The sequence below is a fragment of the Phascolarctos cinereus genome, unplaced genomic scaffold, assembly GCF_003287225.1.
Source record: "Phascolarctos cinereus isolate Bilbo 61053 unplaced genomic scaffold, phaCin_HiC Scaffold_726;HRSCAF=1367, whole genome shotgun sequence".
NCBI classification, from domain to species: Eukaryota; Metazoa; Chordata; class Mammalia; order Diprotodontia; family Phascolarctidae; genus Phascolarctos; species Phascolarctos cinereus.
The window spans coordinates 371,084,420-371,101,864 of record NW_027556098.1 but is presented as its reverse complement, the minus strand read 5'-3'; the positions used below and the strand labels follow the sequence as shown (position 1 = coordinate 371,101,864).

At 45.1% G+C, this 17,445-nt stretch overlaps 1 long non-coding RNA gene and 3 other non-coding genes across 4 annotated transcripts; all 4 read left to right on the top strand.

Moving 5' to 3' along the window:
• Positions 1-5,691: 5,691 nt before the first annotated feature.
• Positions 5,692-9,626, top strand: LOC144454186 (uncharacterized). Its single transcript, XR_013482490.1, has 4 exons — positions 5,692-5,830; positions 7,620-7,659; positions 8,077-8,113; positions 8,488-9,626. It is a non-coding gene; the product is annotated as an uncharacterized LOC144454186 (long non-coding RNA).
• LOC144454647 (small nucleolar RNA SNORA73 family) lies at positions 7,314-7,514 on the top strand. Its single transcript, XR_013483157.1, has one exon. It is a non-coding gene; the product is annotated as a small nucleolar RNA SNORA73 family (small nucleolar RNA).
• On the top strand, positions 7,797-7,998 carry LOC144454648 (small nucleolar RNA SNORA73 family). The gene has a single exon (XR_013483158.1). It is a non-coding gene; the product is annotated as a small nucleolar RNA SNORA73 family (small nucleolar RNA).
• LOC144454646 (small nucleolar RNA SNORA73 family) lies at positions 8,208-8,407 on the top strand. Its single transcript, XR_013483156.1, has one exon. It is a non-coding gene; the product is annotated as a small nucleolar RNA SNORA73 family (small nucleolar RNA).
• Positions 9,627-17,445: the final 7,819 nt, after the last annotated feature.

The following is a 17,445-nucleotide window of genomic DNA, read 5'->3' as shown; positions in this document are numbered from 1 at the left end:
ACAAGCTAAGATAAATCCTTATAACAGGCCTAACTAATGCAGCATAATAAGTCTATCCTATAAATCAATCACAAGTAAAATAATCATCAATACATGGTGGGTTAATTAATCATAACTCATTCTTACAGCATTAACTAACATAGCTAACTCAAACTTAATTCTATTTTTCTTAATACGCCCACAGATACCCATTAAATCACAAGGAACTGAGTAAATTGAGTAGGGGCATCAAAATTATTGTTACACTGCTGTTCTATCCATTGCACCAGCTAGCTGCCCAAAAGACAGGAACAAAACAATCTCCATCTTCAAAGGGTTCTTAGTTTATAAGGCAGAAAACCACATGTATGTATGCATGTATGTATGTATGTATGTATGTGTGTGTGTTTATGTATACACAAATATAAAATGTATACATAGGAGTGACTGATCAGTACTATACTTCTGTAAAGATTAGTCTGGAAGTCTGTACGAGAGATAATCCAAACAAGAGGAAGTAGAACCCCATCCTAGCATCCCATGGCAGAAAACACAGAGAAGTAAGCAAGTATTTCTGCTAAATGATTTTACAAATATCATCCCCTTTTTTACAGTTGAGGAAAACGAGGTGAAGTGACTTGCCCAGGATCACACAGCTAATAAGTGCCTGAGGCTGGATCTGAACTCAGGTTTTCTTGCCTCCAGGACCAAAACTCCATCCACTGAGCCAGCCAGGAGAATCAATCCAAGTTGTAGGAGATGCTAAGTAGCATGTGTCAAGTCAACTACTCTCTTATTCATCTTCAGCATAATCTCCCTCTTCCCACTAGCACCTCATCTGATATCTCATTTATGTCTTTAAATCCCCATTACCTTGGACATAGTTCACAATGTTAGTTGATTGATCTGCCTATAAAACACATTTATGTCTCCCTAATCATTTCACCTTTCAATCCCATTCATCTTCCTATCTCTCTCCTCCCCTTTGTTGCTAAGCCTCTAGAAAGAAAAAAATTTTTATAACTCATGATTCCATCTCCTTACCACCCAGTCTTACCTCAAACTATTTTTTTGTTTTGTTTTTTTGGTGAAGCAATCAGGGTTAAGTGATTTGCCCAGGGTCACACAGGTAGTAGTATCAAGTGTCTAGGCTGCATTTGAACTCAGGTCCTCCTCACTCCAGGGCCAATGCTCTATCCACTGTGCCATCTAGCTGTATTTACTTTAAACAAATACAAAATGAGAAAAGAAAATAAAACATTGCCATGTACATAGCAGACCATAAGAGAGGATTCAATATAAAACAATAAATGTCCATTTCAAGAAAACCTATATAATAAATACTACATACACAATATTTTCAAAGCTGCTCAGCTTTGCTTCCTTCTTGTTTTTTTGTTCTCTGCTGTGTACTTTTTACTTCATTTTTCCCTCCTTCCCTAAAGAAGGCTCCAATTAAGCAGAGACAGAGATATATCTATAAACAGAATACATATACATACATAGCTATATATGTATACATAGATATCTATATACATACACATGTACCTAGATATCTATAAACATACACATATGTACTCATATACATATGTAAGATAGTACTATGCTTATTTCCACTTGTCATTAGTTCCTCTGAAGGTAAATAGCATCTTCTTTCATAAGTCCGAGTCTTTCCATGTTTTTCTCAATCTTAAATCAGATTACAATTCCAACCCCACCACTACTGAACTGCTCTGAGGTCACCAGTGTTGGCCTGGTTACCAAGTCCAATGGTCTTTTCTCAGTCCTCATGCTATTAGGGTTCCCTGAGTATCAGAAACATGCCACTCCACAAGGCTCTCTTCTGACTTTGACCAATCCTTCCCTATCTTCTTGCTCGCACCATTAAGGTGAGTTTTCCTGAAGTTCTCTTCTCTCAGGCAATCTTTCATTCACTTCTATGGGATTCAATAACCACCTCAGTGACTCTGACTTCTGCATACATAGTCCTGAATTCTGCTGATCTTCACTGCCACCTTAATGTCCTCCCCAGCATCTCAGACTCAACACATCAAATTATGTTTTCTCCTAAATTTGCCCCTTCTGATTTAATTATTTTGGTCAGCAGCACCAGTATTCATTCACTTTATTGTGGGTGAATGTGTTTGGAATCACAAGCAAGCTATCTTTTATTAACAGCAATGGAACCTGGTAACAAAAGGGTTTTACTAACTAACCTCCATTTGCATCAAAAAGACCCAGAAAGAGGATCTAGGTTGCCTTTTGTACTTAGGTGTGTCTTCTTCTGGTTGGCCTATTGCACTCTCCACTGCAGTTCTTCCAAACCTCTAGTGATTTTCCCTCTCCCCACCACTGAGAACCCTGCCTCCTAGTTTACTAAAGGAATTGAGGTCATTTGCTGTGAACTCCCTCTTTTCCCCCTTCATCTTCTATCACTCATTCGTCTTTTGCCGCTCTCCTGTTTCACAAGATAAAATGACCTTATTGCCTTACCAAAGCTAAACCCTCTCCTTGTTCAAATGATCCCACTCCATTCTGTCTCCTCCAACAGATTGCCCCTTCTATCGTCCCCACTCTTTCACTTACTTTTAATCTCTCCCTCTCTACCGGCTCATTTCCTACAAACACATCCATGTCTCCTCTAACCTGGGGAGGGGGGGGAGACCTTCCCTTGATTCTTCTACACCTGCTGTCTGCCCTTTGTAGCACTCAACTATTATTTAATTGTTGCTCCACGTCCCCCTGAGTTCCCAGGTCTATGCCACTGCAAAAACAACCACTGTAAATATTTTTATATGTGGGGTCTTTTTCACCTTTCTTTGATATCTTTAGGGTATAGGCTTAGTGGTTTAGGGACTTTCGGGGCATGGCTCTAGGTTGTTTTTCAGAATGGTTGGGCTAGCTGCACTAGCAATGCATCTATATGCCTTTTTAATTGTAGCCCCTCCAACAATTGTTAAAGGTGACAAAAATTAAATACAGACCTAAATTAGTATAGATATCTATTTATTACTCATGCCAATATAATAAAAAATGACACTACCTAAATTGATTTAATTATTCATTGCCATACCAATCAAACAGCCACAGCTCCCAGGGCCCTCTCCAGTCGTCCTGATCTATGTCTTTCCACTGGACCCAGACGGCTCTGGAGGAGAAAGTGAGGCTGGTGACTTTGCACAGCCCTCCCTCACTTAAATCCAATTCACTTTGCATGGCATGGCATCACCTCCCTGATGTCATGGTCCTCTTCAAGAATGAAGGAAAAACAACAACAGCTAACTTCCTCAAAAAAGCTGTCTACAATAGATGCCTCTACTTTCTCTCTTCTCACTCTCTTCTTAACCTCTTAAGATCTGGCTTCTGCCCTTCTCGTTCTACCAAAAACAAAGTTACAAAGAACGACAACAACAATGATCTCTTGGTTGCCAAAGACCTCTCTCAGTTCTCATTTTCCTTAACTTCTCTCTGGTTTTTCTGTTGATCACCTCTCCTCCTGGATACTCATTTCTCTCTAGGTTTTTAGGACACCACCCTCTCCTGGTTCTCTTCTACCTTTCTCACCACTCTTTCCCTGTCTTTTTTGCTGGATCCTCTTACAGATCATGCCCATAGGTGTCCCACAGGGTTCCGTCCTGGGTTCTTTTCTCTTCTCCCTCTATACTACTTCACTTGGTGAGCTCATCAACTCCCATGGATTTAATGACCAACGCTATGCTGAAAATTCTCAAATCTACCTTTCCTACTCCAACCCCTCTGCTTACCTCCAATCTTGCATCTTTCAGACATCTTGAAGTAGATGTCCAGTAGACATCTTAAGCTCAGTATCTCAAAAACAGAATTCATGATCTTTCCCTCTAATCCCTTCTTCCTTCATACCTTCTCTATTACTGCAGAGGGCAACACCATCCTCCTAGGCCATCAGGCTCCCAACGTAGGAGTAATCCTGTAGACCTTCCTATCTCTTACACCCCATATCCAAGCTGTTGCCAAGATCTGTAGATTTCACCTTTGCACCATCTCTCCAGTACGCTTCTTTCTCTCCTCTGACACTGCCACCACTCTGCTACAGGTTCTCATCACCTCACACCTGGATTATTGCCTGCTAGTGGGTCTGTCTCCCTCAGGTTCCTCTTCACTCCATCCTCCATTCAAAGACTAAAGTGATTGTCACTAAAGTGATTAAAGCACAGATCCAATCATCTCTCTCTCTCTCTCACACACACATACACACCCACACCCACCCCTACTCCACAAACTCCAGTGGTTCCCTATTGGGACACCACCACCACCCTGGTTCTCTCGTACTTTTCTCACCACTCTTTTTCTGTCTTCTTTGCTGGATCCTCTTCCAGATCATGCCCATGGGTGTCCCATAGGGTTCTGTCCTGGGTCCTTTTTTCCCAGGATCAAATACAAAATTCTATTTGGCATTCAAAACCCTTCATAACCTAGCCTTCTCCTGTCTTTCTAGTCTTCTTATTCCTTACTCCCTGACATGTATTCTTCCATCCAGTGACACTAGCTTCCTGTCCATTGCTCCAACAAGATATTCCATCTCTCCAGGGGCATATTCTTTGGTTGTCCCCTATACCTGGAATGCTGTTCCTCCTCAGTTCTAACTACTCACCTGCCTGGCTTCCTTCAAGTCCCCACTAAAATTCCATCTTCTACAGGAAGTCTTTCCCAGCCTCTTTTAATTCCAGTGCCTTCCTTCTGTTAATTACCTCCTTTTTATCCTGCATATAGCTTGCTTTGGATATATTGGGCACGTTGTCTTTCCCATTAGATTGTGAGCTCCCGGAGCACAGAGATTGAATTTTGCCACCTTTTTTATCTCCAGCACTTGGCACAGCGCCTGGCACATAAAAGGCGCTTAAGACATGTTTATTGATTGATTATATATCTTATCTCCTCCTTTCAGATGTTAGCTCGTTTCTATTTATACCACAGCACTTGGCACACTTCTTTGCACACAGAAAGAGCTAGATAAATGCTCTTTTCGTTCATTCATTCATTTATAATAGAGTGCCGGACTTGAAGTTTCAGGAGACTCGAGTTCAGATCCTGACTCAGACACTTGTTAACAAGTTAATGTCTGAATTTCCCCATCTGTAAAATGGGGATGGGGTTCTGGAGGATCTAATGAGATATTTGTAAAGCCCCTGGTAAGCTTAAGAGGGCCAATTAAATGATTGCTTGTGTTCCACTTATTCATTGGCTGATTCATACTCGCGTGAAGAAAAGGCGTGGACTTGAATTACTGGAGGGAATTTCTTCCCCTGGAAGCTCTTCATAGCAAAGATAGCTCAGGTCCAGAACGGAAGCTCCTTGAGTACAGGGATTGTTTTGTTTTCTCGCCGTGCTTGAAGCACAGTTGGCACTTCAAAGATGCTTTCTGAATTTAACTGAAAGTTAGGGCTACGTAAGAGTATGGGAAGTAAGGGAAAGTAAGTAAGGGGGGGGAAAAAAAACCTTTTGTTTTCCTTCAACCCAACCCCAGATCCACCACCGCGCACAACGTAGCCCAACGCCTTTGGCTTCCACCCGCAAGGCGCACCTGGGAAACAACCCCTCCCCGTCCCTGTAAAAACAAACCCCAATCAAAAGCGCCCGCAGCAAGACGGATATCTCGCGAGATTTCACGATCCTGCCCTTCAACTGTCTCCATTTCTTTCGTCACTTCCGCCCCGATCTACTTTGAACGCCCGCGAGGCGAGCTCCAGATTGCGCCTGCTCAGAAGCCGCAGCGCTCCCTCCGCGCCCCCAACCCTGGCTATAAATGGGCGTGCTCTGGGCTTGCTGTTTCCTTTCGGCCATGGTGGTAGAGTCGTCTTGTCTTCCCGGAGAGGTAAGTAACGTTCTGGCCATGCTTGTCCTTGCTCGCCTCCCTCTGTGGGTCTTTACCGTCGTTCCGGCGTCCTCTTTCGGATTCCCCTTTCCTTCTTCGTACTTTGGCTGCAGGAAAAGTTTGGCAGTGGCGCGGTCTCCACCAAAGCGCGTGCGCGGAAGCCCCCTTCCCCCGCAAGCATGTGCCCCCCTTCTCCGGGCCAGGCCCCGCGAGCCCCATCTGCCACGGCCCTTCGTTCGGCCTTTCCATTCCCCGCCCTGGGGCAGCGACTCCCCAGCTGCAGGCAGCCAGCTGGTGCAATGGATAGACCTGGGCCTGAGGCTGGGAAGAGCCGGCTTCCAATCCGACCTTTAGCCGTGTTACTTAGCTCGTCTGCCTCAGTTTCCTGCTGCACTCTAAAATGGGTATAATATCACCCTTCCCCTGCCAGGGTTTCTGTGAAGATCAAGTAAAATGACAAATTCTTTAGTACAGTGCCTGGTACGCAGTAGGTGTTTATTCCTTCACCTTTAACCCCAATCCTCCAGGAAAGACTTTAGTTTTAATTTTATTCAATTCAATTAATAATAAATGATCCTTAGTAATACTGTGTGTAGAGTGATCCAGGGATTCCTTTCTCCGGTAGTTTACATATCATAAGTTTTGAAGCTGGAGGGGATCTCGGAGAATCGAGCTGGCCTCTTAACCTCCGTTTCCACATCTTTGTTAGGGGCTAATACGCAGCAGATTGTGAGGATCAAAGTGATGAGTAAACGTTCTGTGGAAGTCTTCTAGATCTGTGTAAATAACAGTTATTGCCGAATTAGAAGTTTAGTAAGACGGAATCCCTGCCCTCAAGGAGCTTGCTTAGTCTGCTGGCAGCAGTGGGGAGGGGCGGAGAGGACCAGCATATAAACCGAAGATTGGTAAAAATGGTGGCACACCTTCCCTAGTAGGAATGGGAAGTGGCCAAGGAAGGGAGCCAGGCTGTGAAAAGCCGCCACCACGTGGGGATGTAGTGCCCTCTGTAGGAAAGTTTGGTAAGCGGTGGCTGTGATGGAAATTGGGTCAGGTGGGATAACATGGGAGAGTTCATTAGGAAGCCGCTGGAGTTTCTTGAGCAGGGGGGTGGCCTAGTTAAACCTATAATCAATATGGTAGGTAGCTGTAGGGTAAGAAGGGGCCCAGCGTTGTAAAGTAACAATTTACAGTAGCTGGACTGAGTGCAACTAACGGTCCAACAAGTACTTTGCTTGTTGTTTGGTACCTTTGAGTCTAGTAAGGAATTTCTATGTACTTGGCCCTCTTGGGGGCCAAGAAAAGGTTTCAGTTTGCCTTGGGAGTGCTTCTGCCGTGGGATCTTGGGACATGCCTGGTAACAACATGGCCATACTTAAGGAAACCACCTATTTCTGTAGGAAATAATCTCTTGATAAGACTATATCTGAAATGCTCTTTGGATCATGTTGATTTTTGTGTGCTCAGTTAAACCTTCCTGGAATATCCAACGTGGGTATCCTGGTTAGATGACACCAGGCTCTGTCCAAGTGGCGAAAGGGAGTGTAGGGCCTTGCCCTGTGACATACAGTCCCATTCCACAATGTTGGATATCAAGCCGGGCCTTGTGTCTGTACCTGCATATTCCTAAACCTTCTCAGAGTCTTTTGGACTATGACTGAGGAGACAAACCATGCAGGAAACAGTACTGTTACTGCTTCAGTAACTTGTGGACTGAATCTAGGTAGGAGTATTTTTATTTTTCTTCTCTTTCTTGCTTTGAAAATCTAACGTCTTTCCTCGTTCTCTTTAGGGTTTTCATGTGCAGAGACAAGTCTGGAAGACACCATAGGGTGAGTTGACAAATTTTCTTAGAGATGTGGAGCTGTTAATTCCAGTGTTGTCTTTGGGAGGCATTTAATACATTGCCTGTAGAAGGTGGCATTTTTTCATGCAAAATTTACTGTTCCTTTTTAATACGTTTCAGTGTTCAACGTGGACACACTGGACAATAATCTGTCCAGGCTGTGTCTGTGTGGCAGAAGGGAGTGTAGGGCTTTGCCCTGTGACATAGAGTCCCATTCCACAACGTTGGATATCAGGCTGGGCCTTGTGTCTGCACCTGCATATTCCTAAACCTTCTTAGAGTCTGTGGACTATGACTGAGGAGACAAACCATGCAGGAAACAGTGCTATTTTACTGTCCCAGCATATTGTTGCACATAGTTTGAGGCTGGGATAGGACTAAATTATTCTTTCTTGCTTTTCAGAACCTTCTTCACCTGCAGCATTCCTTCTAGACAAGAGGTGAGTGATTAATTGTTTTGGTTGGTTTTTTTTTTCTTTGCTAGGGCCTTGCATTAGCTTTGAATTTGATTCATTTTGTCTTAATTCATCTATTCCAACGTGAATATCCTGAGGGTCACTCCCCAGGCTCTGTTCAGGTGGCGAAAGGGAGCATAGGGCTTTGCCCTGAGATGTACAGTCCCATTCCACAACGTTGGATATCAAGCTGGGCCTTGTGTCTGCACCTGCATATTCCTAAACCTTCTCAGAGTCTTTGGACTGTTACTGAGGAGACAAACCATGCAGGAAACAAATTTAACGTAATTGATGTACATTATTGGTGTTCGTTGTTGGTGGTAAAAAATGTGCTTTTTATTTTCATGTATTTATTTTAGGTAAGAAGAGGATTTTAGAGCATGTTTCAACAGCCTGTGGTGTTACTTGGGATCAAGTGGTCATGCATATGTGATTTTATTGACCCAAGGCTGACACCTTTTTAAATTTTGTGGTTTTAAAAAATGGATATTTCTCCAGTGAAACGTGCAAAAGTTATAGCTCTTAAAGAGCACACTTCAATGACTGTTAGGGATATTGCAGCAGCTCTTGGTATGGGTAAGTCAAGTGTTTCAAGGATCATTCAAGTGCACAGTGAAACAGGATCAGTCTCCCCAAAGCGCAAAGGTAAGTGTGGTAGGAAAAGGAAAACAACACCAAGTATTGACAACCTTTTGCTGCAAAATAGTCTAATTAATCCTGAGAAAACAAGTCGAGACCTTCAGAGGGACCTGGCAGCTGGAGGAGTTGTCATTGATTCCTCAACAGTGCGGCGTAGGCTCCTTGAGATTGGTAGATCATCCAGAATACCAGTGAGAAAGCAGCTGTTAACCACAGCTATGAAGAAAAAACGCTTATTGTGGGCAAGACAATATAAAGACTGGAGTGTTGAAGATTGGAAAAGGGTAATTTTTACTGATAAAACTCACTTTTTCATTCAAAGTTATGTGGAAATGTTTTGGGGTTTTTTCACTTCCAGTGGGCCTGGAAGTCTTGTCTCCATTGAGGGACCGATGAACTCTGATAAATATATTGAAATATTGAAAAGCACAGTTGTTCCGGAATTGCATAAAATCTCAGGTGGAGATGGAGTGGTGAAATACTGTCTTGCTTCATGCTGTATCTCCCAAAAGGTTAACAAATTTATCCATGAGATGGAGATAAACATGCTTCAGTGGCCTGGGAACTCACCTGACTTAAACCCCATTGAAAACTTGTGGGATAGAATCAAAGCTAGGCTTGGAGAAATGGACTGCTCATCAAAGGCACATTTGATAGCCAACGTGAAAAAAGTATGGTTTCATGATGAAGAATTACAGAATATGTGTCAAAATCTTGTCAATTCCATGCCAAATCGTGTAAAGCAAGTGATTGCAGCAAAAGGAGGACATGTTGCTTATTAAAAGTTGCATGTTAGATATGTGAAAAGTTGTAAGGTTTATTGTGTATACGTTCAATAAATTTTGTGATTTTACTTGTCCCCATTGATGTGTTCTATATAAGGTTTTATTCCCTTAGAGTGATAATGGTTGATCTGCTTTGCTTTTAGACAGTTTTTCACTTACTAATCAGGTACTGACATAAGTTATGAATAATCTTTAATAAATACAAACTTGTCTGGTTGTCAGAATCTCACTGAGCCTAGAAAGCAGTATTACTGCCTGTCCTGAGGAGTAGGGATTTGATGATCTGGTCCCAACCTTCAGCTTTAGTAGCAATGTGTGGTCAGACTGCCAAAAAAATTTGAAAATGCATGTAAATATATTGGAGTGAGAGGTCTTCGAGGGGGCTAACTTGCCGATCTATATGTTGTGTGGGTTCCTAGTGGTATTGATTTGATTCAGTGCCTGCTTGGCATGCTCTGTAATTCTTGGATGTATATCTTGGTATACAGTGCTTGATAGTAGATTGATACCAGGAATTCCAGGGGCTTACAAAGACATGACCTGAGATGTGAACATCTGCATTTCCCTTCAGTGTCCAGGTAGAGACCAAAAGTGTTAGCTGCTCCAAGCTTGTTCTCATCAGCAAGCTGTCCATAGTATTACCTATTGTTTAAGAGCCTTCATTACATGTTAAACTACCTAGTGCCTTCTGATTGAACTTCTTTTTCATTCCTCCCCTTTAACCAATGCTGCTTAGCTACTAGGTAAGAATCCTCAAAGGCTCTTCAGCCCCCGTTGACTTTGGGACTGGATACAGTAGCCTGGTACTTGATATTTAGTTCCTTTGTCACAATTGTCCTTCAGATGGCCTATGCTTGGAATGCACCTCCCTCTTTAGTTCATATTTAGAATCCTTAACTTTTGGGGGCTCGGCTCTGAAGCCTTTTCTTTCTGACGCCCTGCCAGTGTCACAGAGAAACCATTGTTTATCCAGGTGGACTGATAATTCACAAAGGAAAGGGAACTGTTCCTGGCACTAGATGTTCTTTGGGGATATACTCCTATTGCCTTTAGGAGCAAATGTAAACCTCAGCTTGGCCTTCTCAGCATTCCCATCCTGACTCCAGTGTTTTCCCCTCTCTGTCTCGGAATTCCTGCTTTCCTTCAGTCTTTGGTCAAACCTCACTGATTGCAAGTCTTCCTGGTCACCTCTGAGCTTTGCACACAATAAGCCCCTAATAAATGCTTCACAGTATTCTCACAACTGTAAGATGTGTATGTTGTCTCAAGCTCGGGGGCAGACTTTGCCCAGTGCCTGTTGCACTGTAACTGAGTGCTGAATTAATTGCATATAGTCAAGTGTTCATAGACTACTCAAGTGGAGTGGCAAGTCTTCAAGGGGGGCTGACTTACCTGTATTGTGTGGGTTATATTGGTATTGGTTTGATTCAGTGTCTGCCATAGAGCCTCCTGACCATACTGCTGAGTAAAGTCCAGGCAGAGACTAAAGGTATAGCTGGACATTCTTATTAGCAAGTTTTCTTTTTCAAAAGCTTTTCATAATATCAATTAAGAACCTTCATCACATGTTAAACAACCTAGTGCCTCCCAATTGAACTAAGTCTTTTTTCCCCATTCTTTAACCAAGCCTCTGCATAGCTACTGAAAGGACAGATCTGAAGACTTTCCATCAAATCAAACTGCCCTCTGGCATATAAATCTGTTTACAGTTTGGATGTTGGCATTGACATCTTTGTCACAGTTATTGAAATATGTCCTATGCTTGAAATGCACTTAGCTCTTTAATATTTAGAGTCCTTAAACTTTTCAGGCCTCAGCAGTTAAACCTTTTCCTGATGCTCTCAAATCATAGAAATACTATTGTAGATCCAGGTGGACCCATAATTCACAAATGTTAGCTTAAGTCCACCATCAAATTTGTTTCTACCACCCTGTGTAACTTCAAGCCATAGGGATGGGGTGAATAACAGGTCATCAAAACAGACTTCCCCCACCTGTGTCAGGATCCCATGGGCTTTGCCAGCCTGTTCACAGGGGAACTGCAGGGGAATCGTCCACATTTGTCCTTTAGTAGTGACCTTAGTGGAGAAAGGTGAAGAAGTTAAAATGGAAGACAGACTTAAAAGGCCACCTTTGGGACTGGGTCACTTGCTAGGATCAGAAAAGGCATTAGCAGGCCAAAGCCCCAGCTGAGGCTGTCCAGCTGCTTTTTGGGAGCTCCTTTCTGTCTTTCTTGCATAGGATCACTTCCTCCTGGATTGTAACATCCTATCCTTCCTCTCTGCTGCGCTTGGCCAGCTTTTGCCTGGCACTCCTGTATTTGCCTTATTCTTGCCTCAGCCCAAGGTACCTAGGACCCTTCAGGAAATGCCCCTTGCCGAGGTCCTAGCCTAGTTATGGGCCAAGAATCACAGACATGGGATGTATTTCTACGGCTGCCTTCATAGGACTTGAAATTGACCCTTCAAGTCCTCTTCCATTTCTCACCCAGCACCTGCTTCCTGAGGCCACCATTGAAGGTGGTAGGCCCCTACTCCAGAATTATATTTCAAAGGGACTAGTAGTCCCTTGTACCTCCCCATACAACATCTTCCCTGTTAGGAAACCTGTTAACTGAGATTGGAGGTACCTTGTCAGAGTTCTCCATGCCATTAACACTATTTTTCTACCTTGAGCGCCTGTGGTCCCTAATCCCAACACCACCTTATCCCTTCTGTTTATTACTGTGTTCACTGCCATCGACCTCTGCAGCACCTTCTCTATCCCTGTGCACCCCTCCAGCCAATAGCTTTTTGCTTTTACAATACTCATACTTCTCCAGGTTCTACATGATGATTTTGGCTCTTATCCCTTACAGCTCTGAACTCCTCCATTGTATAGATGACCTTCTTCTCTGCTCCCCTGAATCTCAAGGGAGGGAGATGCCATAGGGCTCCTCACATTTCTAGCTTTGAATAAGGCTCTATCACTTCATATCCTGGGATACTGTCTTCTTGATCTTGCACTAGCCCAAGCTATCCAGGATTTTCCCCTCCCATTGTCCAAATGGCAACTTGAGCCTTTCTTGGGCCTCACTGGGTATTGCCGTGGTCCTGTACAGCCAAATTTTCTTTCCTAGCCCACCCCCTGCACGAAGTCCTGCAGTGTCAATGCCCCAACCCCGTGCTTGTCCAAAGAACAGCATAGGGCTATAAACTCCATCAAGGCCTCCCTATCTGAGGCCCCTCCTCACCCCCATCTTGGCCTTCCCAATTCCCTACCTTTTGCACTCCACCATGCAAAAAGGAGGGGATGCAGTAGGAGTCTCAGCACAGAAACACGGGGATCATTACAGACCAGTAGGACATTAAAGACAACTGGATGCAATAGCCTACCATCCTGCCTATAGCTGAGACTCTCAAAGTGAGGACATCATACTTGACTCCCTTGCAACACTTCTTGCCCCCCATATGGCTGAGGCCCTCCTAAATTCATATGACACTCAACACTCATCAAGCAGACAACCTACAAATACTGAAACCCAGCTACTGATGCAGCCCCATGTCACTATCAAAAGGCTTAGTGGGCTAAATCCTGCCCATCCCTAGACTTGAAGCAGACCAGTCCCTGAGCAACCAAGAGTCATGACTACTACGTCATGACCCTGGACCGCCTTCTGACTCCGAGTCTACCTCCAAGAGACACCCATCCCACATACCTCACAGTTCTCACTGTGACTGAGGGTGGCTCCTGCCTAAGGGGCTCTGAGGGACAAGTGGTAGCAGGTAACTGAGGTCCTGGAGTCAGGTCCCCTGCCCTATGCTCACTCTGCACGACAGGCAGAGCTAGAAGCAATTTCAAGGGCCTGTGAACTAGGAAAGGGACTGAAAATTACTATCTACACAGCAGGTGTGCCTTTTGGCTGGCCCATCACTTTGGAATGCTGTGGAAGCAATGAGGACCCTCAACCTCCACCAGACAGCCTGAAAAGAGGAGTAAGCAGGTTTCCAGGTTACTAGAATGTGTGTTACTCCCCAAGCAGGTGGCTATTGTCAAAACTGCTGGTCACTCTTGTGAATCCACATCTGAGGGGACCTACTGGCTGACCAGGCAGCCCTCCCACCTCTGATTCCTATAATGGTCTCCTGCCCCTCACCCACTGCGCCCCTACCCACTGATCTAGTAGCTTGAAAAAAGGCTCAAGTCCCGGTCTCTCCAGAGATAACACTCCAATGGGAACTACAAGGATGCACCCAAGACTCTGAAATGGGGCTTTGGAAACATGGACGCTGAGTTGTCCTTCCCCATCGGCTACACCGGCCCCTGCTGAGCACCCTGCCTGAGAATCACCTGTGCCACTGGGGACCTGACAAGTTTTATGAACTTGCTTCTCAATACTGGTGGGGAATATCCAAAGAAGAGGCTGTCCAATTGTTAGTCCTGTCAGTTGTACAAACCCTCCAAGCCCCTCGGGCCTCCCCAAGGCTGCTTTCTGCTCCGCGCTTTGCCCTTTGAGATCTGGCAGATTGACTTCATCCAGCTGCCTCTATGCTGAGGATATAAATTCACCCTGGTTATGGCCTGTATGTTTTCCAAGTTGGGGGGGGGGGTTTCCTGTGACAGGCGTCCACCATGGGGATGGTAGGGAGGGCCCTATGTGAACACAAAATCCCTTATTGGGGATCCCACGGGAGGTTTATAGTGATTTAGGAATCCATTTCACAGGCCAGGGGCTCAGGGCGATCCTGGAGACCTGGGGAATCCGTCAGCACCTACATTGTGCTTACCACCCTCAGTCCTCAGGGCTGGTGGAGAGAACTAATGGGGTGTTGAAGGAATTACTTGGGAAACTGACCTCTGGACTCCAGGTGCCCTAGGTCAAGGTATGCCCCATTGCCTTCCTTGACCTCCAGTCATGACCTGTAGGCAGAACCAATGCCCTTCATCCCCGTAGATCTCTCCCAACTCACAGCAAGTTGTCTTTGGGAATATTATGTCAAGTTTAGCCAACAGATTCATCAGGTTCAAGATCTTGTCTCAGCCTCATTCTCTAGGTCTGCTGCCTGAAGCCAGCTCCCTATTCCCTGGAGATTTGCTATACTAGAAACACCACCTGCGGAAACACTCCCTGGAACCCCAGTGGAAGGGGCCTTTCCAGGTATTACTCACAACCTCCCCTGCCACCATATTCCAGGTGTGAATGTGCTTTGGTGTCTCCAGGGGACAGACTTGTGGATTCATCTGTCACCTAAAGACTGCCCCTGCTCCTGAGTGGACATCTGAACCCCCTGGAGGCCTTGCCTGGCTTTGTAAGGGCCTGAAGAAGATGGCATCTGAGGCACCCCCCCAAGAATCTGGGCCAGGCCTGCAAGAGTTCCCTCCCCACTGTTTTTCTTCATCCTTCCAAGTTATATGCCATTTGCCCATATCTCTTGGCCACCCTACCTTTGGTTTTGGTTTGCTTTGGCTATCTTATTTTTTCCACCATGCCCCTCACTCCCCCTACCTTGTGTTTCCTTTCCACCTGCTCCTTCTGCTTGCTTATGGTTGTCTTGCAATGGCTGCCCATCTCTGGAGGCCCCTGATTACAAGGAAAGGATAACCTCCCTTCCTCCACACCCACTCACCCCATGTGGAGGCTGGGCCAGGAGGCCGTCAGGCTGTTTAGCCTGTCCAGCTGTTGGCTGTGTGTTGACCCACTTCAGTGCAATTTATCTCTGCCAATGACTGGGGGTGTATTAAATTGGTAGCCCAAGCCCACCCCAGTAAAGGTCTTAGATTCTCAGAGAATGTCCCAGACAGCAAGATGTACAAGGCCCAGGAAACTAAGCCAACCTGGTCTCAGGAATTCAGCATTCTCTTCAGCGCCCCCTACTTCTGGACTCGGTTAGGCAAAACCCGTATCTGCCTAGCCCTCAACAGCAGGCAGGGCCCTGTTTTCACTGGAGCCACCTGGGTCTCTTCAGTCCCCCTGCTGTTTTTTGCTATCTATCAAATCACACCTCTGGAGCCCTTTTAGGGGACCTAGATCTGACCCGGTACAACTACACTGTTTGGGTTTGTCCTGGTGAATCTGAGCCAACCACTGGAGGGGGACTGACTTCATGGTACATAGCCCTGCCTTCTCCTGGGATCCTAGGAACCAATACCACCTGCTCAGCTCAACCTGCTGGGCTGCTCCCTGTCACAGTGATTGGTTCCTGGTTAATACCACTTTCTCTATCAGGGCCTGCCTGGAGCTCTGGCCTGACAGAACAGAGGTAGTGGGGTACCACTGGGTGGAACACGGGTATGGCCCGACATCCAGTGGCTCCCCTAACCATCTCTGTCTGAACCCTTCTGTGGGCCTGCTGCTGTCTCAGTCCTGGTGCCAGTACGATGACACCTCCCCCAGGAACTCGGGTGGCAAGGGCACTCGTAATAAGGCCTCTATCAGCTGGTTCCCTGGCTCCCTTACATTCTCCCTACCCTATCACTGTCCCTAGGCATGGTGTTTTTTTGTGTGGAACCTTCCTTTACCAGACTCTCCCTCCCCAGTGGGCTGGGCTATGTACCATCATTGGTGCCGGGCCTGACCTCTAGTATATTCCAGGTACCACCCTGCTGCCTCTGACTCCCCGGGACCTTGTGCCCATGGATTCCCATGCTCAGATCATATCCCATCACTCCTGGCACAGAGTCCCTACCCTTAGAAAGATCACAACATTAAAAAGCTACAAATGGGAGTGAGGAGGGTATTACCTCAACTCTGCCCAGTGGCATGATGAAGTCCTACAGAAGGGTGGGGAAATTATCTGAGTTGTGAATTTCGAGTTAAATTCATCTTGCAGAATGGTGAGTTCCTGGAGGTGTTGAAGCCTAGCCAAGTAGCTGGGTGGGAAATGGGGTGAATTCCCTGGGTGCCATCTTTTTAAATGGTGGACAAGCTCTCCAACATCCATCCACCCTCTGCAATCAGGGGAAAGGAGGGGCCCCAGGGGTGCTGAAGGAGGTATGAGTTTCTGAGTAGATTTCATTGTACAGAATGATTAGATGATAAGGATCAGAAAAGTAGCCAGCAGGGAAATGATGGGAATTCCTTGCATTCCATCTTTAGTTAGTGGAAGATCAGGAAAGATTCATCTTCAAAGTTCAGGTAAAGATTGGGAGGGGTGTGCATTTACAGGCATAGGAACAAAGATGAATAAAGCTGGGATAACTGGGGCACTGAAGGTAGGAAGGAGAAAATGCATTTGGGGATCATGTGAACTCAGAGATGGTAGGGTCCTCTGAGGCCAAACAGTCCAGTCCCATACCTTCACATTACAGATTTTTTAAAAATTAACTTGATTTATCAACAATCACTTCCATAAGCTTTTGAGCTTTTTCTCCCTCTCCCTCTCCACCTCCCTCCCCAAGACAGCACACAATCTGATATAGGTGCTATATATATATGTTCCTATTAAATATATTTTCACATTAGTGTAAGGAAGAATTAGAACCAATAGGAGGAACCACCAGAAAGAGGAAACAAAACACAACAGAAGAAAAAAAAATAGCAAATAGCATGCTTTGATCTGCATTCAAACTCCATAGTTCCTTCTTTGGATGTGGATAGCATTTTCCATCATGAGGCCTTCGGAGATGTCTTAAATCCTTGCATTGCTAAGAAGAGCTAAATCTATCAAAGTTAGTGCCTGTTACTGTGTACGACGTTCTCCTGGTTCTGCTCACTTCACTCAGCATCAGTCCATACAGGCCCTTCCAGGTTTTTCTTAAGTCTGCCTGCTCATCATTTCTTATAGCACAACAATATCCCATTACATTCATATATACCACAGCTTTTTCGGCCATTCCATATTACAGATTAATATGAGGTTAATCTGAGGCAGGATTTCCCTGGCTCCAGAGCTAGGGCTCTCTGTGATGTGCCAT